Source organism: Colias philodice, chromosome 17, assembly GCF_061535455.1.
Source record: "Colias philodice isolate Cphi_HAF_F1 chromosome 17, ilColPhil1 Martin Lab GWU primary, whole genome shotgun sequence".
NCBI lineage: Eukaryota > Metazoa > Arthropoda > Insecta > Lepidoptera > Pieridae > Colias > Colias philodice.
This window is the reverse complement of record NC_143102.1, coordinates 6,182,681-6,206,813: the sequence shown is the minus strand read 5'-3', so window position 1 is coordinate 6,206,813 and position 24,133 is coordinate 6,182,681. Positions and strand designations below refer to the sequence as shown.

At 31.8% G+C, this 24,133-nt stretch overlaps 1 protein-coding gene and 1 long non-coding RNA gene across 2 annotated transcripts in view; one reads left to right on the top strand and one right to left on the bottom strand.

Annotated features, from left to right (window-relative positions):
• RapGAP1 (Rap GTPase activating protein 1) overlaps positions 1 to 24,133 on the top strand; it is a 223,922-nt gene that overhangs the window by 29,418 nt on the left and 170,371 nt on the right. The gene's annotated exons all lie outside the window — the stretch shown is intronic.
• LOC149481127 (uncharacterized) lies at positions 16,352 to 22,434 on the bottom strand. The gene is made up of 5 exons (XR_016316968.1): positions 22,221 to 22,434; positions 21,955 to 22,073; positions 19,961 to 20,064; positions 18,893 to 19,013; positions 16,352 to 17,051 (listed from the first exon to the last, which is right to left on the bottom strand). It is a non-coding gene; the product is annotated as an uncharacterized LOC149481127 (long non-coding RNA).

The window sequence follows — 24,133 nt, the reverse complement described above, 5'->3', positions numbered from 1 at the left end:
TTTTCGTCGGTCGCAAAATTGACCTATGTTCGCTGGGTTTATGCTGAAAGGACCTTACTGTGTTTCTTTTATCGGCAAATTTATCGTCTTATATCTGTGGTCATACGGTTCATTTTAGCGTTTATGTATTTTTGTAATAAATTATCTGTCATTAGGGTTGTGTTTACAAGTGGGAGTACAATAAGGTCGGCACGTCCGGCTTCATTTGAATTGCCAACGAAATGAGCCCTATGTGAGAACTGAGACGGTTCCGTTATGAAGCAGAAAATTGTGGAAAGCAACTCGTAGAAAGCTCTATGTTTATTTGCTAAATGAGGCATTGCAGATATATCCTGTTCAAGATGGTGTTGCGGATTAAGATAATAGTGTGTATTGTGTTTATGGCATTTAGAGAAACTTTTTTGATTAAGAATAGTTTATGTATATCATAAATGAGGACCATAGAAATCTAAATAACAAGACACATAGAAGTGCTATAATGTCATAATTCGTATGAAAACCGCTGTCGCCAAAATCAACACATTCAAACCGAAAGCTAAACAGTACACACAAGTAAACTATGCCTTTTATTGGACAGCTTGATTTTAGTGAAAACTAACTTAACTATTAAATTAAGCTTTTGAATATGTATCCTAACGCACGAATTTACTGTTTATTTTAGAATAACATCCCTGAGTATATGAGACTTTTTGCTCCAATACGAACAAACGTGATAATAAGAATGGTCGACTGTGTCATTCATTGTTATTTCGATCACTATGGTGACACTCGTAATACTTGTAAATATTCTATAATTTTAAGGAAAAACGGCATTATTTCTAAAAAAAATATTTTCCGATGAAATATTATTCCTTTATAAGTATAATTACAACTTGTGGAAGAATTTCCGCAATGGGAATTGCTGAAACACACCATGTATACACTCATACGTCTCCAGAACAACTGAACAGTGACGAATGCACTGGTGATGTGAAAATCACCTGAGTGGCGACAAGGTCACGCACGCTTACGACTTCTAGTGTCTTGTTATTTAGATTTCTATGATGAGGACATATTGTATGACTTATTTCTTATGCCGACCTTATATACGCCTGCCAAATACTTATTACTTACAAGCAATATTCAGGATCTTTAACTAAATAAAATAATACGTATGTACAATTAACAAAATGCTTTCCCATACCTAAAAAGAATAAAACGGTCCTTATAATCCACGTATGATAAATACATAAACATAGTTACGAGAAAACCGTATACATATTTATAAAACGGAGTCAAGTAGTAACATTTCTAAATAAAAACGCTGCATAATGAAGAATTCAAAACTCTTTTTATCTCACAGTTTTATCTCATAGAATTTAAAGTTCAAACCTCTTTTTATTGCGCCTCTCATATTTTCGAACAAAAGCAAGTGCAATGTCCGAAATCCCCTCGAAAATGATTAACACGTTGCAATTTGTGAGATAATTAAATATTCCTCTGAAGTGTCATCATATAAAATGCGCTCAATCTCAGGTACAATCTGTACGTAGTATGGACTATAGAGTACACTTAGAAGTCCTTTATGCGAAATAATAATGGCGGCCCTCTATTACTTTTTCTCGAGGGTTACCTTTGAGTGGCTGGCTATTGTCTCGCTTTTGAGTTGGTTTTTGAAACTAAAAACTTGTCACCTGTACATTCAATACAATAGGTATGTTTATTGCATTGCATAAGTGAAGAATTGCTAAAAATGTTATGTAATTATGACTGTGTATTTTCCACTTGCATTTTAAATAATTGTAGAAATGGATAGCACGTTTTATTAGTAGAGTTATTGTTTTCTTACGTTTATTATTTATTTATACAACGAATTAATACGCTCTTCCTTACTCAGCATTTCTGAAAAAGATACAAATATTTAACAAAATAAGACAAACTTATAATTATTACAATAGAAACAGATTACATGAGGCAGCTCTTTCTTCATAACAACATATTTCTGAGAAATAACAGAATCTTCTTCAGTCATATTATAAAAATATAGAGAAATAGGATTATACCTTATCTTGTATTAAAAATGTATATCAACTGGTTTAAAACATCTCCCAGCTAGTTTATGTGGTACCATCAGGCATCAGCAAACCTAGATATGAATACTAGTGAAAAATTCAAGCATTTCCCCTCGGGAAATCACTGAAAAAGGGTTATTTTACACTCGGTTAGCGCAGTTGTTCTGACACATGTATAACTTTAGCAATATCGTTATACAAATAGCGTTTTATTAAAATATCGCAAGTTTTATTTGTTGGTAGTATTGCGGCAATACGCTCGGCTCTTATGAATTTATCATACTTGAATGCATCGTTTGTGCATTCTAATGGCTTTTGTTATGCTGATATTACTATTGGCTATTATACATATAAGCTTTGTGTACACTTTTAAGGTGAAGTCTCATGTCCCCTAGTGGGTAAGGGGCTGCAGATGCATTATGCATAAATCTGTTTCACTGATCGATTTTCTTTAGGGACAAGTAGGTGATCATTCTTCTGTGTCCTGCCAGACCAAGACATTTTTTTCTTCGTCTCCACTGGGAATCGAACCCAGGACCCCTTGATTCTACGCTCACGCATCAACCACTGTACCAAGGAGGCGGTCAACGGTCAAGCGGTGTGTACACTTTGTGGCGCTTGTAAATTTATTTGTATTTCTATTTGATTAGTAATTAAAGCGTTGACAGAAATAGCTTGTTTGTGTTAATCCAGAATATAACCTACTAATGTGCCAAATTTCATTCACATCATCGTTATCTTTAGAAGCTTATATCTCTTTAGCCAAACAAACATCTTTCACATTTAGAAAAGCCCTAGCCTTGCGGTTTTAACCCATTAAGTTTAGATTCTATGAATAAATACAGGCCAAGTTACTGCTGACCGCCAATTTTAATGGTCATCATGTGGGCGTAGATCCAAGGGGATATTAAATTCCCGGTGGACATAACGCCTCGTTCTGGCAGGACACATAAAACTGCTCATTTACTAATGGGAAATGGATAAAATATCACATCTGCTTCACTGATGCGGTAAAAATATAAGCAAAGAAAACAGAACATTCTATCCGTAACATACAAGCACACGTTGAAACAGTCTTCTAAAATTAGTTAGTAAGATGATACGAAATAAAAACCAATATAACACTGATACCAAATTGCACCAGCAGGATGCAGGAGCATGATTCATATCCCACTTCAATTAAAATATATTGCTGCATCCTTGCACTCTCAATTAGTATAGCCAACTTTACCATTAGCACCCGCTATTTAAATCGTATGAAAGATACGTCAATATAAGAAGCTGTAAAAGACAGCCGATGAAATCTATACTTTTTAATATTGTAAAACTGAAGAGTTTTTTGTTTGACGCGCTAATCTCAGGAACTACTGGTTAGATTTGAAAAATTATTTCGTTGTTAGATAGCCCATTTATCGAGGAAGGCTATAGAGTATATGCTTTATATCATCACGCTAAGACCGACAGAATCGGAGCAGCACGGGTGAAACCGCGGGGCGCAGCTAGTGAAAGATACGTAAATATAAGAAGCTGTAAGACAGCCGATGGAATGAGATATAATAAGGGACCCTTATCCTATTCCTCTTTATTCGTTAAAAAATACTCATTTGAATGTCATTAAACTAAAAGTTAATGTGATATTGAAACTTGTGCTTTGCTGCATTATTAATTATTTATTATTACAAAGTGCTTTTGTAGCGAGCTTATTATACAAGGAAATGCAAAGAGCTTCCTAGAATGAGGTTACCTATACAAAGTGTAATTGAACCATATTCTTGTAACTATACGAACTATGAAGTAGTAGAAAGTGTTTTGAAGTTGGAAGTCTGACAATGTCTTATTGATTAAGAACCTAATTTGTATACAACATATTATAATCAAGAAATGATTACGTCGTCCTAATTTATAACAGGAAACAGTCAACCTAATAGATTATTACCAAGATTATTGACTAAAAAATTTTTTTTAAGTACTTCACAAACAATTATAGGAAATATTTAATGAATTCCAGCCTATACTCTTACCAGCTTTTACATTTATTTTTAATAGCTAAAAATACCTCGCTTTAGCAATAAATTATTGCCAGCTCTTTAAATAATTTATTTTTCAAATTCTTGCCATATTACATATTTCGTAAAAAGCGTACTCATTCAGACACGTAAAATTCCATCTATTTAATTAACAGCTGATTAAATATGCTATTTATCTGTGCTATTTTTAGCTGGACAAATTGATGTTTACGTGGAATATGTCGTTCAACATTTACATATTTTGTTTACATCATTACACATTATTTGTAAATTGTTTACATATAATTTGTTGTTCGACAAACATAATTTTTTTAATTAATTACAATACACACAAAAAGAAAAATATGTCGACACGATAGATACATGGAAAAAATATAGAGCGATATACATATTTTTATGTTTTATAATAAGTGTGTGGGGGGGGGGGGTTAGCTTAGAACCATGAGATACTTAGCATAATTTAAATCCTTAAAATTAAAACCTGAGGCGAACAGCTAGTAGTAATAGAAATCACATCAGTCTTTTCATCAGTCATTTATGATAATTAATAACCTCAGGCCCACCTGCACCTTTTCTTGCCAAAAAAAAGTGTTCGATCTTTGTTCAACTCTTTCATTTAAACATAAAATCATTTGTTTCTCGAACTGTGAGCCCGCATGCAATTAGGTTTAAACAATACGACAATATCACCAGCGCGCTGATACTCATATATTGCATTCCTCATGACATATTCGCATATTTGAGTTATTACGGGACTCCGTTTCTTGTTATGCTTCCTGAAACTAGCTCACAACCCCTGGGTATATATGATCATTTATATGGAGGACTAAGTTGACTTTTCTGTTCCTGCAACGAATATAAAAAATTATATTATTTAGGCTTGTAGAGATATAATAAATAAATATACATAATAGCTTAGTAGCTCACAAAGCTAATTAATTAAAGTTGTAGGTACTTATTGTTTGTTTTGCAAATTGATTTTCTTAAAAGTTTATCAATTTATTTTAATTAAAAACTTAGTAAGTACCAGACACTAAAGAATTAAGCTGACGTATTTTAAAACCGCTCGACATTTTATCACTTCAATGTCATTCGACAAATTTGCGATTGGAATAAGCAATATAAGCCAAATCGAGACGGTGGAGTTTACTTAGGACTTCTCTATCGGCTATATTATGCGACACAGCGCAAACACAAACAGTTCCCATAGGTCAACTATTTATCGAACGTTGAATTAGTTTACCCCTAAATGTTATCGAAATTGTGTTGGTTTACTAAATTTAACTTTGTCGTCGTTTGCGTCGCTACCAACGTGTTTGTCGTCCGATTTGCAGGAACTTTTGTTATAAGGCTATTAATTCACAGACCTATTTCAGACACTAGTCCTTCACAACGAAAATGCTACACGTTTACATATTTAGTTCCTTTGTAATAGCTTAAGTTGTGAAGGCAAATAAATGAACTTTTTATTTTATTTTATTTAATTCATAGTCAGCTACCACGCGGGCTGTAACTATAATTTGGAAATTTTGTATCAATAATACTATTCATAAATATCATTAAAGAGATCTATAAAAGGGTTTTTATTACTCTGATAATAATAAGTCGCTAAGACATATACATCGTCGTCGTTTAACTGCTGCAAAATATTATGAAAGACTTTCCTTTTGCTTTTATATGCAAGCTAAGTTCAGAATTATGTCCATATCTTTATAAGGAAACTAGAGTATCAACAAGTGTTGCCAATATTAATTCACGAGCTATAAAAGCTCTATGGAAAAGCAATAATCGACTCAACATTTCACTGTTAAATATTTATATGAAAAGTGAAACATATGTCATCGTTAATTTCTTTTTATTCCACTTTAAATAGATTTTTTAAACAAAATTCTGCAATCGGACTAAACATCAAAGTATGCATAGTCAGTTAATTTTATGGCCACTAATGTGTAGTGACATAATTTTTGAGTAATAACATTTTATAGGAAGTCTCCATTGCCATAAAAGTTTCAGTGGTATCAAAACAAAGACATAAAGTTGATGCAGGTCATTGACCCGGCTGAATCAGATGTCGCCAGGCCTCTGAAGCACTAGTACCCTTTCGACACTGCGGCACCGACTAGTGATGTTATTTGACGATAAAATCTATGGTTTTCCTTTTATATTATGCTTGTTTATAAAATAATATTGTAGAGATATTATGCATTGAAATGAGAAGATATATATAGCACTTATAATAAATAAATCGTACTATGATTTCATGTTTATTTCCAACCACATATTGGTTGAAAATAAAAATTTGATATTTAATCGGTTTCTGTATTAGGTACCTATTCATGAAATTAACATAACCTAGACATTTTCTAATTACTCAATATTGCTTTTTACTGTATAAGTATTTAATTTCATTTAAGTTTCATCAAGAACACAATTTTAGAACCGACGTTGATGTATTTCAGAAGCTTTCCTAATTAATTTGAAATTAAATCAAAGTCAAAACAAATCCTGTATCTTGAATAGCTATTTTAATTAAACGTCACACAGAGTTTTGAAAAAGTTTTACCTGAATAAGGAATCTTGTGTATAGCGGGAACCTTCCAATTAAAGCTAGTTCTAAAGAAAAAGCTGTATCGATTTCTTGATAGACACAAGCACGCAATTAGTTGAACTCATGCACAAACTGAAACACATTATCTTTATCTATATGCAACTAATTTACTTCTTTACTATTTCCTCCATTTAATGACGAAGCTAATAAATAAACATCATGCCGTTTCACACTTCTAAGTAAGAATCTTGACAGTCTTTTTTACTTTTGACAGATGGTACGTACCATGTTTAATTTATCGATGTCGATAAAAAGCGGACTTCTCTTATTAGCGCCATGTTTCATCTTTGTACAAATGACCAGATAAGAGCTGAATGAAATCGTTGTAGTGCTTGCTTTATGGGCTATGTCTGATACAAGTGCATGCATCTATCCTGGTATGAAACTCGTTACAAATCTATGAAGTGCGCCTACATCAAGTGGCTTCACTTTTTGTTGATTTCCTTGGACTGTACTGTCTAAATTTAATCGTTTTATCATAATTGTATTTTGTTTTATTTGTATTTTAATGCTTTAATAGATTTTTTGTGTTTTTGTTTATTATGTCTGGTGGAGTCAACGGTCTTTTAAAGTGATTCCGTTAACAATGAATGAAAAAAGCAATTTAAATGTTTACTTTCAATTTAAAGCAGGACGTTTATCAGAAAATGCAAAAGGAAAGAGCTTTCCTAACGTCTTTATGACGGTTTTATTCAAAGAAAATCTTTAAATGTAAAAATGGATGTCTTCCAGCGAGATTTACATAATCTGAACGAAGTCGGCGGCAATTTTTTGCAAAATTATTTATTTACTCTCTAAGCCCGCCTGAGGTGAGCCGTAGAGTACGGAATACGGAATTAGATAAATATTTTTTACAATTGTATATAAAATTCAAATGAAACATGCAAGTTACCGTTTGCCATTCTTATTTGTAGGAACGATTTCTGATTACGAGACGAACCGCTCATTCGATTGTAGTACAACTTTTTGCTTGAGAAATATATTTTGGGGCCTCCACTGATCAAATACACTCTCTTGATATAATCTATATCTCACAGGTACGGTATGAAATTGATATTCTGAGACGAGAAAACTTTATAAAATTATGTTGATATCGAGACGAATTTTATTATTCTAACACACGTTTGACATGTACTCAGAAAATGTACACAATATATTCCAGTATCGTAGCCAGCCAGCTATATTATTTTTTAATAATAGGATTCTAATAACATTTTTGAAGTTATATCAGGTTATATACGCGTCGTTATCTCCTCTTATGGTTGATTATTTATAACCGTGTTTTGTGCTGAGTTATAATCTGAATTTGATTGCCCTAAATCCTTAAAAATTAAAACACGATTCCGTTTCTGTATCTAGCACATAATTTTTGTTATTCCCATGACCTACTCGTTAAAATAAATCAGAACAAAAACGTATTATTTTCATTAAAATTCGACATTAGATACAAAAATTGTCTCGTATTACATAGCTTTTTTAATATCGTATTGAAAGGATCATTATTCAAAATGGAATAATATCAGCATAATGCGGGCAAACGTCCATTCATTACACATTTTTGTTCAGCCATTCACTAGATTTAAAACCTTCAATAGCTGCTAATGAAAAGGCGCACTTAACGCACAACCTCTTTGGCGAAATAAAGTTGAAACATGTTTTTGAGCATAAAGGATTGCATGCACGTGCATTTAATGCATGCTATTGAGTGATCGGAGTGACTCATTTAAAGTTAAACCATGCCTGTACTAGAATGTGAAGTTCGCCTGTTCACGACTGATTAGTTTATTTTGCTAGGTGAAGGAACGTCTTGGATAACGCAAGTTGCCTAGGTAAAGGTAATTAGGTCGATTTAAATGTTTTTAGGCAAAAGTGTCATAAATGATAATGAAAGCTACAATGTTCTTAAATAAAACACTTTATAATCTTATATATAAAATTCTCGTGTCACAATGTTAGTCTGCATACTCCTCCGAAACGGGCGGACCGATTCTCATGAAATTTTCTGTGCATATCGGGTAAGTCTGAGAATCGGCCAACATCTATTTTTCATATGTACCACGGGCGAAGCCGGCGCGGACCGCTAGTAATAATATATAATCCATACTAACGATTTACCTGCAATGTCTGTCTGCGCCTGTAATACTTACACTACAAAATTTTATGCGGATACTTGATTGAGCTCATGCTGATTTAAAATATTAGGTATATACTATTTTTTCTTAAGATTCTCCAGCTACACTATTTGAGCTTCAAAAATTGCAGCTCTTCATGATACTCCTGATGTTTATGTCAAATGAAACTAAGTTTAAATCGTTTCCTTAACGGGAAGACACGCCAGTGTTCATGACAGGCGTGTTAATTACAAACGAATATTAGGCGGAATAAAGATATCATTATAATTATTATATTTTAAACTCTATTGTGTTGGAAAAGGGTTTATTTTTCACTGGTTTAAAAAATATATTAATTGCAAAATAACACAAGTGAAAGTATATTTTGACACGTATAAAATGTAGATAATAAATATTAACAGACGAAAGAATCTCGGTTACTTTTACTATCAGGAGTTAAGTCTGGCTAAATAAATGTTTTCTATTAGATAGGATAACCAAAAGCGAAGCATTAGCGTATAGTTTTATATTATGTGTGGCATCAGACAGGAGCATCATAATATTTAATACCAGCCACATGCTCAGCTTCAGTCGTAAACTCTACTTTTCTATAATGATTGTTTGATAAAACTGCACCCCTATCACAGAATACTATATATACTTTAATAGTAGCTCCCTATAAAAATATTTAATTCTAATAAATTTAATCTGTACTATCTATTATCTAGCTAATATTGTATATTACCTATTGCACGCCTCATAAGCGAAGCGTTGAGGTGGGTACTACTGTCACTTCGCGCAAAACATCTGATTTTTCAAACTTAAAATGTCTTTATGTATCATACATTGCACTTGTAAGATAATACATACACACACATATTAAGAAAAAACACTATTTTTAACGTTCATGATATTTTTGATGTCATTTTTGTTATTTAAACTAGTTAAAAAACAGTTTAAAAAAGTTCTGTCTTGGACGTCCGTGTGTCTGTATGTGCGGATCCTTTTTCTTGTTAACACGATAGCGACCGAAATACTTTACTAATCGAGTCTTTTTTTTTCTCTTACGCTTGAGTATGCTCAGGAATAGAACCCTTTCATTTTTCAGGGTCTGATTCGATGTGGTTTAATTGTTATTAAATAAACAAAAATAATAATTAATAAATATTTATTAAAAAAAAAAATATGAGGCGTGCACTTTTGGATTTTCCAAATTATTTACATTATTCTCCTTTGTAATCTTCTCAGATCCTGAAACTTATTGTTGCGTTTACTGTTGTTGTTTGATTCGTTTCACATACAAAATCAAATGACCAAATTTACCCCGGCAATTGTCGGAAAATAAAAATAAATTCCGACTGTGTGGACCACCATTTTTGTACGGCATCTGTGTCATACTATTTCAATACTGCTTTAAATCCATTATTCCGCAACGCCGTACAAAAATCATGGAGACAAGGGGAAAAAATTTCTACTTGTACTTTCGAATTCTCATCTGCACTCAGGTGGACAGCTTACAAGTGACTGTGCTGTTTCTTGAATCTTAATAAGTTATTATTTTATGCTCTTATATCGTTCTAGATAGGTCACCTGGTGGTTCAAATGACCCATCAATTTTTCAACATGGGCCTGTAGTCTATAATAGTAAAGCTAAAGTACCTATTTCAATATAAATATAAAATAATGTATAGAATTGGCGCAATTACGATTATTGCAAGATTAGAAACAAACATGCAAATTATGCGCAAACAATACCAATTTACTAGTCATTTAAACCACAGACTTTCCGATCATTACTGCCAGTGGATTAAATCGAGTATGAAATTAATGTGAAATATTTGATATGCACCACAATGGGTATCATCTGGCACGTGTGAATTTTATTTGAATTGACTGTTAAGGAACAATGGTGGAATTATGAAAAACAGACAAATGTTTGGCTTGTAGTACGTCAATGTTTTTTATTACGTCAATTGTTTCTGTCTGATATTGGATAGTTATTTTGATTATAGTGAATTAATTATATTGTCATTTTGAACATACTCTGTGGACTGTGATATCCGCCAGTCTTATCATGAACTAGTTCTCCGTCTGCGGCTTCGCCCGATCTGGCTAAAACTTTATAAATTATAATATAATAAAACCTGCCTCGAGAATCACTCTATCTATTATAATTAAAAAAAAAACTGCATTAAAATCAGTTGCGTAGTTTTAAAGATCTAATCATATAGATACACAGACGATGGAATTCGACTTTGTTTTATATTATTTAGTGATGTGTTCTACTTTATTTTTGCTGCAGCATTCGATCCCTTTTTGGTATATATACCATCTATAGATTTTTATATTTACATCTATAAATATAAAAACGAAAGGACTTGGGTTCGATCACCCCAAGGGCTAATAAAAAATTGTCCCTATTTATGAAGGCATAGACATAACATTCTTGCCCGTAAAGATAAATCGATCTTACATACAAATGTGAAATGCAATTGACCCATACTTAATAATAGCGCTCGGACTGTTATTATCCTTTAGGAAACAATGGATAAATCAAATCAAAGACGTCCTAACAAAATATTCTAAGAAAATATACCTACCCAGAATCAATTACGAAAGCTAAAAGTTTCAAATAGTTGCTAATTGAGATAAAACGGAAGCCTAAGCCAATATTTGAATAATCTTGTAAGATAAATTCTTGTTAAAATAACTTATAAAGAGTTATTATTTAAGTGATTGGCAGACAGTCAGTCGCAATGATAAGACAAAAACTAATCAATCAGCAAGAATATTCAATATCATAAATATTCATTGTCATTATTATGATTAAAGATATAATCTAACTTTGTATTTTTAGCACGTTTTTATTAGCCTGTAGGTATATTTTGTCTGTAACCAACTCTTTAGACTCGATGTTTTTTAATTATAATTCTGTTCACTTTATCCTTAGATCTTTATCAACTATCGGTGACAAAATAATAATTTCATGAAATATGTCGTATTAAAGCGTGTGTTTTTTTTAACTATATTCATTATTTAAAATCTGCCTCTTTACATCAGGTTGTGTGGTAGTGATAGAATTTCTTAGAAAAAAATTTAGACGAAATTAATTGCTATACAAATATAAGATTTTAGCATCTGTAATTGAGATTTCATGATTCTTGAGTGCACATGTATACGTGAGAAGGAATTACAATTCCATAGACTTTCTATCGAAATATTTAACACGGCGCGCGCGCATCGAATATTCATTAATGGGAACAATGGCGGCTCCAACAATTTAGGAGGTCTACGTGACCTTTGCATGCTTTACTTTTGTTATAGTTTTATATGTTGCGTTTTATTTATGTAGTTGACCTACCAATTTAAAATTCGGTAGCTCACCATACAGTTTCTTACTATATGGTATGTATACACTACGCTTTTAAAATCCATTTCCAAAAGTTTCCCCGTGACCACGCTCGCTGTAAAGTGTTCGAAACGTCGGGAAAATAATATAATGAATAAATCGCGTTTAAAATCCGTTAAAGTCTTTAATTTCTAAAAGACTTTATTTTCTTCATTTACAATATTCTCATCAAACCAAACACTGGAAAATAATATATTTTCAGAGATGCACAGACAGAGTTAATATAATATAACAGTATAATACCCAAGACATGCAAAATCAGCATATTATTTGATGTACTTTCCATATAACAAACCAATATTGGATTGTTGATATTATAATACAAAGGATATTATACAGAGATATCTTTGAAAGAATCTTCGAGTGTTCTCTGATGTTATAGTATCTAATACAAAGAATACAATGCTTCAGAATAAAGTCCTCCCACGCTGTTTTATTGAAACGTGAAATATAATTTTTGTAAAATATATTTATGTGTCTCATTTTATTTGTTTATCCTTTTATCCTTTTCTACACTAATATTATAAAGAGGAAAACGTTTGTTTGTTTGTTTGATTGTAATGAATAGGCTCATAAACTACTGGACCGATTTTGATGAAATTTGGCACAGATAATCTTTAGACCCTCAGAAAGAACAAAGGCTACATTTTATTGCGAAATATGTACCACGGGCGAAGCCGGGGCGGACCGCTAGTATTTGATATCTTTAGATACTTACTCCCAAACTATGTATTTAGTTTTCTTTTTAATTCGTGATTAGTGATAATCTGTTTTTTTTTCTACAGGTAGTATAAAGTAATATCAATCAAAACAGGCTGAGACGGGGTGATTGCCTATAGTATGTTATAGGTAATATTATTAAATAGGTATATCTGTATGAGTAAAAGCAAAAAACTCGGGGTTCACTCATGTAGGAACAATATTGACCTTCAGACAAGAAGAATTGTGATTTTTATAAGGAAAAATTAAATTCTTGCTTTGAAAATTTAATTAGGTATATTTTTTATGCTTACTGATTTGCTGTAAAACTGCTATCTTGTGAAAGTCTAATCTTTGTGTAATCATTTTAAATGCACAACCTCACATACCTACCAATAGACAATAAAGTTCACATAAAATCCGCTGTTTGCAAGCAAAACTTTTTAACGATCGTAAACTGGCTTTTGCAGGGAAATTGATATATCTCGAAATTTATTGCAGTCGTAAAAAAAATGATATTGCAGTAGTTTCACCTGAATTCAAATATGTATGTAGGTACTATGTATTACATATTATAATTACATTTGTCGAATATAAAGCCTTAATTGATTTTATAGAAATGCATCAAAATATAGTTTTTAATTCTACTGAATTAATTTTGAAACAACAGCTTATAAAAAAAAACGTAAGATTAGAAAACATTTTCCTTCTACATATATACTTATGTAAATAATTTCGATACATAAATACCTATAATTGTTGTTGACCGCAGTCTGAAACAGAAAATAAATATATTTAAAGCTTTGAAAACGGAAAGTTTTTGATGTTTGTAGGGGAATAAACGCGATGATGAGTAATGAACGAGCGAAGCCACGACTTTTTGATTAACGATAAATAATGTAAACATGCAACGGAAAATCAGCCTTTTCCATACATTTACGATCTACCTAAGTCCGAACCCACGTGGGAACTATTAAAAAAATCAAAATATATGCGCCAACACAAAATACCTACTCTTCATCCCTTACTCTCCTTAGTCCTAACCCACTGGATCGTAAAATTCGATGCGACTGGAGAGATCAAACAGGCTGCCAGGCACAAACCAAACTCCCAAAACAATAAAGTCTATTCTAAACCATTGGCTATACGTGCACAAACACCTTAACTCTAACTTTTTTTTTTATTAACAACTAGCATTCTAAATAAATAGCTTCACAAATTATATATTCCCTCTTGAATTACGCTATTAAAAAAAATGATTCAAAATGCGTTGCGTAGTTTTCAAGATTTAAGCATACATAGCAAGGGACAGACAGACAGATTTACATATTATATTATGTTATAGGGTAGCATCTCGCCTGAATGCTCTTCCTTAGAAGGCATTTTTTTTATTTTATAACTTTTCTCTTATTTAACTCCTTCAGTTATAATAATTTTGATAAGAAAAATGCATAATATCTTCTAAATCATAAGCCTGAAACGTTTCATGAAGGAAAGCCACAAAACCATATTCTAATTATTATACCTTGAAAGAGCATGTTCCTTAAGATCTAATAGAAAATATAAAAGTAATGATGTCTGTATACAATCTGCAATATAAAAATTCAAAGCACGTGGAACTTGAAACTTTAGAAGTCGTGCAATTCACTGTTGTCATTATATGTTAACGATGTCAGCTTACCCCTTTCTATAGAGCTAGTAAAGTTGTTATTAGCTTTGCATTTACATATACAAATTACTGATGACTTCTATACAGAAATAGAATATGTTATTACAGAATTTATTTATTTGAATTATATTTATTTGAACGTCTTACGTTGCAATTAGGCCACAAAATATGCGCCAAGAAGGTGTACTTAAATAAAATCTATGAGAGTATTATTCCGATACATATTCTAAGTAGTTATTAGAATATTAAGCTATTGCATAGCTTCTATCGTGGGCCTTGAGCGAATATACAATAGATCCGGGGCCTTGAGGCTACTGGGGACCGAATCGAGAAATTTCGTAACGAAAAAACCTCACGCTCCCCACTCGGAGGTGTGGCTTGAAGGCATGCTATGCAATAGCTTTACCCCAAGTTACTTTAGTCCCCGAGTGCCACACGTCTTTTTATATTAGTATTTTTTTAATACAATAAATTCAATAACATATTTCGATTCCTTATCCAACTAGGATCATATTTTGTAATATTTCTAATCAATTTCATCAAACTGCACGTTTAAAAATCCAGATCGAAAAAAAAATTAAACTGCAGAAAAAATTATAAAATAAACAATTTTCATTTGAAAACATTTATTATGTTCTCAAGCTAAAATAAGACAATACGCTCGCTAGTTTTCTAGAACACATCCGACATTACTAGTTACGAACTCATACTTTAAATTACCGTATAACATAACCAGGCTATATATATTTTATAGTGTTAATATTCATTTTTAAAGTGCAATAATAATATTTTTTGAACATAAGTTCTAGCTATAGAATCTTGGTCGCTGATTATGCTAACACTATTTATTGAGCGACGTCGAAAGGACATAGTCTATTAAATTCTTATCAAATAATTGACATTTTTATCATCTTCCTTCGCTGATATTTTTCTCCCTGATAGAATGGAAATCACATTCTTTCTTTAAATTAGTGGATAAAGGCTAAGTGTTCATCCCTTTTTTAACACTACCCAAGTATAAATCAGCACACTCAGTGGCTTAGGATGAAATTTAATGAACATTATTAGAGGATATGTACTTTTAAATTATCAAATCCAAATCATAATTTATCATCAAGCATTGCTAATCATTTTTTATATAAACTGTTTTTAAAATGCATTGAATATTTGCATTAAATATTTTTTGCAATTTGGTTAAATTTAACTACACTTTTCATTTACAAATACAAATTAATATTAATAAAGTTCTAAGATTACTTCTTAAATAGATAAGGTTATAACATAATACAATAGATCCTTTGTTCCTTATCAGATAAAAAAGTAGGTAACAAAACATCGTAATCGGTATATGGGCGCTAAATTACATAAAGGCAAAACAAACGACTAACTTTTGTAAGCGATCTGATTATTCACCTTTACAAACAAATAATACAAACTTTGTACCTAATTGATGCGGGCGAAACCGTGTTTTCTAAAGTTTAAGGAAGCAAATATGTATTATCAACGTTGGAAAATGATTTATTTACCGTTTTACCTTCAATGGAATCCGGATATTATAAAAATAGATACGATGCACTGGCAAGAAAAAAAAAATAAAGTGTTCATTCCTTTTGTTGTGAAAGCAGAATTGTCTGAGGATTATCGCCATTGTCAGCCCTTCGTGCTATCCGCCGGCGACTTCACCCGCTTTATCTAAAACTTAACAAATTATACATATTAAACCTTCCTCGATAAGTAGTCTATCTATTAACAAAATCCTTTGAGTAGTTTGAAAGATCTAAGCATACAATATAATATGGACAAACGCCTGTTTGTCCCTATGTAAACAGGAGGCAGTGACTTTGATGATGATGGGAAATTTCACGTAAAGTAAGTAAATGTTTTAGTTTATTCCGCCAACCATTCAGTGTTGCAATATTTATAAAAAGCATCAAAATTCCTAAAACAACTATTTGCTTCATGTTTCGGAAACACATATCAATAGCTGCACCTTATCCCTATATTTGAATGTAATAATTGTTATTCACTCTTACGGAATAAAATTTATCATTCCCCAACTATAATTTCCTTATTTTGGTTTTTTACGAACCAAAATCATAATCTATTCCTGAACAATTCCTTGAAACAACGACAAAATACTTCGTCGTTGTTTCTTCTAAAAACCCATACAAAAAGATATTCATCACATTTTTTCGAGACTTAAAATCTCTTTAATTACCTATACTTACCCTTATATACATTTACATACAAAATAAAACTTATATTTATATCGATATATAAACCGTTCCATCTAGCCTCACATCGTTTTCATTTTAATCACCGATATCGGTCAACCGTAAATTTCTTTATTTAATCCGTTAATCGATGTTGAATCAAAGAGCTGTCATTACTCGGAAGTTGCTGGTGGAAATGTATTTACTAGTGGTACTTATATTTTTTGCTCACGAGCGCGGGAAATTATATTCAACGCTGAAAACCTGAAAAAAAACGGATAGGGCGTTTATTTCCTTTAAAATTTTAAATGATTATTAATTGTTTAAAGTATAGTTATAACGTAGTCTTGCTTATTCATTACTCAATTAGCTTCTGACATATAAAAAATATTGATCAAAGACACAATTAGTAGTTAATTGTTTTTATAAAACCTGAACCATGATTATTCAATTTAAATAATAATAAAAGTCCAAAGGAAATCTGACATATCAATCTTCAAGGAAGAATAAGGAATTTCACTATTCCAGTGAAAGTTAATTTTATATAAGTTAAATAATAGCAGAGCTTCGAGAATAATCCTACAATATGAATAATATGTCAAAGTTATAGAACGATAAAAACTTCTTGCTCCAATTTCCTCATACTTTCATTTCCATAAACTTGGACAAACGGATAATAATCCAATCAAAATGGATAAGAGATAGCAGTTGATTTTAATGAAACTACCGCCTAGTATCTGTGCTACCGCCTATGGCTTGTCCCCGCTTGGCCCAGATATAAAATAATTTTCAATCGTATTTAGGTACTAACTTTTGTGATAAATCTTTAAAAATCTTTCATCGTTATGGCTGGTCATTAAAGGTCATTATTTGCTAATAGACGTAGATATCTGTCAATTTATCAATATAAGATTAAGGGCCGATTTTTCAATCCTTGGTTAAAATCTTCCGTCCAATAAAGTATTACACGAACATTTTAAAATGTCATCTGTAAACTGTCAAATACGGACAATTAAATACATTTTTGAAATGGTAGTATAATACGTTATTCGATGTATAAGTTTTAACCACGATTGAAAAATCAGCCCTAAGTTATATACCTACTTAGAATATCTTATATGAAACCATATAGCTAAAAAATAGAAGTAAATCTGTATATAAGTATACTATGAAATTTTACAAGAAAAATGTAGTCTTGTCTTACACACTTATACTTCTAAGAATTAATTCATGAAACACAAATTTAAGAGCCACTGCTTAACCCCTTGAGTAAGGGTTGTCTACTCCTTTCTTTCTTATTATTTATTTAAAACAAATCGGAAAATTATGAAAGAAATTATATTATAAATATTATGTATACAATCTTATCGAACACATTAATTTGTTATGCAAAGAAGTAAATGGGGTAAATATTGAATAGATAAATAGTAACAAATAGAATGTGACGGTATAATAAATTTTAAGCAGTCTATCCGATATCCTTAGCATATAGTATATGTTATGTGTTGGTATTAATAAATTTTAAATACTATCTAATATCTATTTGCTGCAATATTTTTTTTAAGATCTGAACGGCTTTTTCGACCCTTGCAGAAAGCGTTGACTCAAAACGTAACAAAAAATGGTCATTGTTAACTTGATAAGGTTAGGGTCCCATAGCAACCCAAAACTAGACAAATAGATGCAGGTAGAATTTCTAAAACGCGCTAGCGAAATTTTTTCAAAATTTAACTCAAATAGATATTAGATAATAGAAAAATGGGTGTCCGTTTCTTCGCATGAAATCAGTGAGAGAGAGCTGAAAATATCTCTATTACAAGGTCATAAGGACCTTTTTCCTGTGACCTCAACCTCCCAGTGACTACCTCAACCTTATAGATGATTTTCGACATTTGGCACTGAGTGCATGTTTGAGAATTTCAACACACATGACGAAGAATATTTTGACATCACTTTTTACAAGCAGATGATAATTTAAGATATCAGAATAATAATCTTTTATTAGATTAGGTAATATCATATGGATAAGCTGTATAACTATCCTTGAAGCTAACGTGTATTCAAAAGTATAGTAAAATCTTAATTATTATTCATAATATACTTACTTACAAAAAAGTAGAAAAAAAAACACTTGACAACCCTAATATGTTCAAGAACAGGCGGACAGGGCCGCTCGGCGTGGAATTTGCTAAAATTCTTATATACCTGGATGCTCCACTCCCGTTCCTAAAAAATAAAATAAGCTTGTTTTTTTAAAGTCGGAAAAATAGGTTTCTTTTTTGACACTATCAATATTTATTTTTCATGGCAACAACTGTTTTGGCACGTCTTAATAACAAGCACATAATAATATATTTATTTGTTAATTTTTTTTTCAAAGTGAAAATTTTATGAGCCTGTGGTGAAATGTCAAAAATGATAACAATAATTATAATATTATGTAACTAAAAAAATATAATTGTTGCGTTATTAATGGACTTCCAAAATATACAACCCACGGAAACTTTTAAACACAATTAATATAATCTAAAAAACGAAATATAGAACCAAAATATATATTTGTTTAATAATTTTTAGATTATTTCCAGAACTGAGATCTTGAGTCTGAATCGCGCAATTGAAATTTTTTGTTGCCTTAACTATATATGTCGTTTGATAACATTGTCAGAGTGGGAACCGCTCTCTGCAGGGGAAGCCGGTTTGCGGTCATGCCGGTCTAATATGGCCGCCCATTCAGATGACTATTTGTTTAAAGTTAACCTTTACACAAAAGTAATTATCGTGAGATTAACGTGAGAAGACATTATCAATATGAAGCCTCGTACACAGGTTTGTGAGTTTCGACTCTAGATAACCAAACCCCACCAGTGTAGAGAATTTGTTCCCACTTTTTGTGGCTATAAGTAGCAATTTTCTAAAAGTTTTAAGGACGCTTTCAATAGCTGTTTAACCTGTATGTATGTAACCGGCTCCCTAAGGCTCGATTTGTGAGATTGAATTCAAACTTCGTACACTTATTGAAATTATTATATTGTAACTTAATATAAGTGCCAATATAATACATGTTTTAATTATATTTTATTTATCCATTAATCGGGATGAAGTTAGTTCAAACAACCACCCTGTTTCATTCATCAAAAGTCGAGCTTTGTACAGAAGATAAAATTTAATACCTTAATGACGTCACAATAATGGATTTATTCATGAAACTTATTCCTTGCAGCTGCTTTTACAATAATCTTGATACAAGTATTTTTTCCTCATGCCATATTTTTTTCTGTAACAATGAGATAAGTAATAATATTATGTTTAAATTACGTTGTACCTAATCTGTAAGAGAGATTCCCTGGAATATTTCACTATACTATCACTAGGAGGTATAGGTACTTTGTATACAGGGTGTCCCAAAAAGTAGTGATGAACGGAAGCTGGGAGGTAGAGGACCTAGAGGGCTATCCGAATCACCCCCATGTGTGTTATGCGATTTTTCGTATTTTCGGAGTTATGACTCTTTTTTCAATTTTTCACCTATCGCCGAGTACGATGATATTTTCACTCATGGTAACATCAATTATTGCGGAAGATGCTTGATTTTTTTTTGTGTGCTACGCTGAAAGATAAGCCAATTCAGTATGGTAATATTTACTATCGTTAGATCTTTGAATGGAATAAAAAAAAGGATGAAATGCCAAGAAAGGTAAAATTTCCCGGTATGTTCACCACTTCAAGGGCCCGTAAAAAAATAAAATCACATAAAAATGTTTTCCGTTTGGCTTTTAAAAACTTGCTCTATCTATCAGGTAGCTACCCTGAAAATTTCATTTTATTATTCAGAAGGCTTCAATCGAAAAATTGAAATCTAAATGTGGTAAGTGAAAAAATTTTATTAACATGATGATCATTAAAACCAATAAATAGGTGTTTAATTACCAGAATTTTTTAAAATGACCCCGCTGTTGCTCAGTGCAAGTGCGACATCACCGTAAAAAGTTGTCTTTTAAATGTCTGAATGCCCTTTTATCATTTTTAATGGTTTCTTCTGCTACTATGAATTTCCGGGTTATTTCGTCCAAATTGTAGCAGTCTCTCGTCTTTGTAGTATCCCCACGGAAAAAAATCAATATGGTTTATGTCCGGAGACCGTTCAGGCCAGGCTAAAGGGTAAAGATACCCTGAAAGATGGATTGGTCGTTGCAGCCTGCGCATGCGCCGGTGACGCTTGCCTTAAAACCTGGCCTCCACGGTCCCTCGACCTAAACCCAATTGATTTGTTTCAATGGGGATACTAAATAGACCTCGGCTACTTGAGAGAATGCCACAATTTGGACGAAATAGCCCGGAAATTCATAGTAGCAGAAGAAACCATTTAAAATTATAAAAGGGCATAAAGACATTTAATAGACAACTTTTTACGGTGATGTCGCACTTGCATTGAGCAACAGCGGGGTTATTTTAAAAAAAATTCTGGTAACTAAACACCTATTTATTGGTTTTAATGATCATCATGTTAATAAAATTTTTGCACTTACCACATTTAGATTTCAATTTTTCGATTGAAGCCTTCTGAATAATAAAATGAAATTTTCAGGGTAGCTACCTGATAGATAGAGCAAGTTTTTAAAAGCCAAACGGAAAACTTTTCTTATGTGATTTTATTTTTTTATGGGCCCTTGAAGTTGTGAACATAATAATTAAGGTAATTTTATCTTTCTTGGCATTTAATTCTTTTTTTTATTCCATTCGAAGATCTAACGATAGTAAGTGTTACCATACTGAATTGGCCTATCTTTCAGCTTAGCACACAAAAAAAATCAAGCATCTAGCGCAATAGTTGACGTCACCATGAGTGAAAATATCATCGTACTCGGCGATAGGTGAAAAATTGAAAAAAGAGTCATAACTCCGAAACTACGAAAAATCGCATAACACACATGGGGGTGATTCGGATAGCCCTCTAGGTCCTCTACCTCCTGGCTTCAGTTCATCCATACTTCTTGGGACACCCTGTATATTGTCGATAATATTATTAGTCATATTATGTTTCTCAGTAAGTAGATTAGATACATTTTTTTATTATTATCATATTATACAAATGTGTGTTGTTTTTTTAGTTAATTCGTTACATAATAAAAAAATTATTTATATTCAAATTAACATACTTACTTACATCAATTCATTACACCAAATCCTTTTAAAGTCTTATCTTGTGGTTTTAACGTTTTTGTTAATCTTTTTAAACCCATGTCATCGTTTAACGTTTACACATCTTATTAAAATGTTGGCTACCTAAAACAATATTCTTTACATAATGATACATAGGTATGCTACTTAAGTATTTAGGTAATAGCAATGACATTAAATTAGTAAGTATTATATATTGTGTTGGTATACAAAAAATAATAATATTTGAGATATAAATACATCGAAACAAACCTTTATAAAATTCCATCACATGAAATGGAATATTACGTGCAAATATCCATACTCCCTGTATTAACGCTAAATACTACGTTGAATTCACCTTTCACACATTATTTTTTTAATTTTACTTATATGATATCGATAGGTCCTAATGAAATTTTATACACTGAGAGTAATAATAACTTATTGATTAACTGTAACAAAAGAAGATTAAACTGTAGTGACAGCAACTTGTACGTAACAGATTTATATTATTCATTTTGGGAGGGTAGTTTAAACATCACGATTAACAGACTACCCGCAATGAACAACGTTGTCTCGTAATTTTTTTTACATATTTCGTATTATGATTGTACTAATAAAATATTAATTATTTTGCAATATTATTTACAATTACGAAATTAAAACTTTATCTTTATTCATAGCTTCAGTTATTATTTCAAGTTGAGTACCAAGTCTGAATCTCACTATAAATATTTTTGCATGAAATTGACATAAAAAAATGCGTAGAAATAAATCTATCGGTGTCTAGTTCTCCTCTGGAAGGCGTATCACTACGTCATGAGGTTTGAAAAATTTATGACTTATATTCTAGGCCACACTGTGCCGTATTCGGTCAGTTCAAAATTGTCAGATATGAACTGCTAAGGCAGGTTTAACGGGCGTAGGGAGAGATTAGCGCCGGAATCTCTTCCTATACCCAATTTGGTCGGAGTTCAGTCTACTGTTCTCACACCACTGTAGGAGACGCTTTGACACCATTTTTGCTCGTAGGAAAGAAGAAGGGGCATATTTTTGATGTAAATGAGCATTAATGTTATATTTCGTGATATGCATTATTTGTCCCATGCTAACTTCTTATTGAATAAACTTTTGCGGTTTAAGTTATTTTTAATCAATGTTCATACAATACCTACTTTATACTTTAACTAACACCTGAAAATACTAAAGTTGAAGCCTAACGTAATTAAATTCAAAATTATTTATACATACATTATTTATTATTTACAAAACACACATTTTTATTCTAATCTAAACATCGTCAAACAGATTAAACTCACAGGTTAACTAACCATAAACATATTCTAATGTGTACACTGTACATATTAACAATTTTTTGATAACATAAAAATTAAAATGTATGCATTTTCCTGCCACATATTAAATTCATCGTTTTATTTTAAAATTATAAAAAGGTATATTATTTTATAAAAAATACATTGTTTATTCCTCCTTCTTATCATCCTATAAGTATTGTCGTTCAGTGCGCTAATTACCTGCCTCAAATATTTTCATTTTTTTCCATTAGCTTCTTACCCCTCCATCAAAAAGGAGTCAAATCTTCTACGTCAGTGGTTATGGGTGCACAGCACCTCTCTTTCCTCATCAAACAGCAATCGCCCTATGATGCAATGATCCATACCACATAGTACTTCACAACAAGCCAATAAATCGAGGACGGATACCCAGTCACGCTTCCCGCGTAGAAACGGACTCCTACACTCTAATATCCCAAAATTTGTAATATACGTTGCATTCAGAAAAATTATGCCATCGCGTTCTAGGATTCATAGAAAAAAAACCCTGTCCACACCATCCTTGGTGACGTCAAAAAAGGTCCAGACAATTGCGGGTGGCAGGTAAAAGAAATGGAAAGCGGTTAAAATCGCAAGTGAACAATGACCCTTACAAACGATCCCTCAACAACTAGGTAGTAATTAGAAGCAACTAACATTAAACATATTTTTCAATTTGAGCGTAGGTTTTTTTACTATTATTATTAATTGTAGTTTTGAGATAAAATTAGCTTTGGGCAAGCTACTAGTTATTATTCTGTGCTTTGGGACTGGTTTATATTAAGGCTAAGGGACTCACTGAAAAAGGTGCTATTCAAAGACCGGATACATTTACACCATTTATCATAA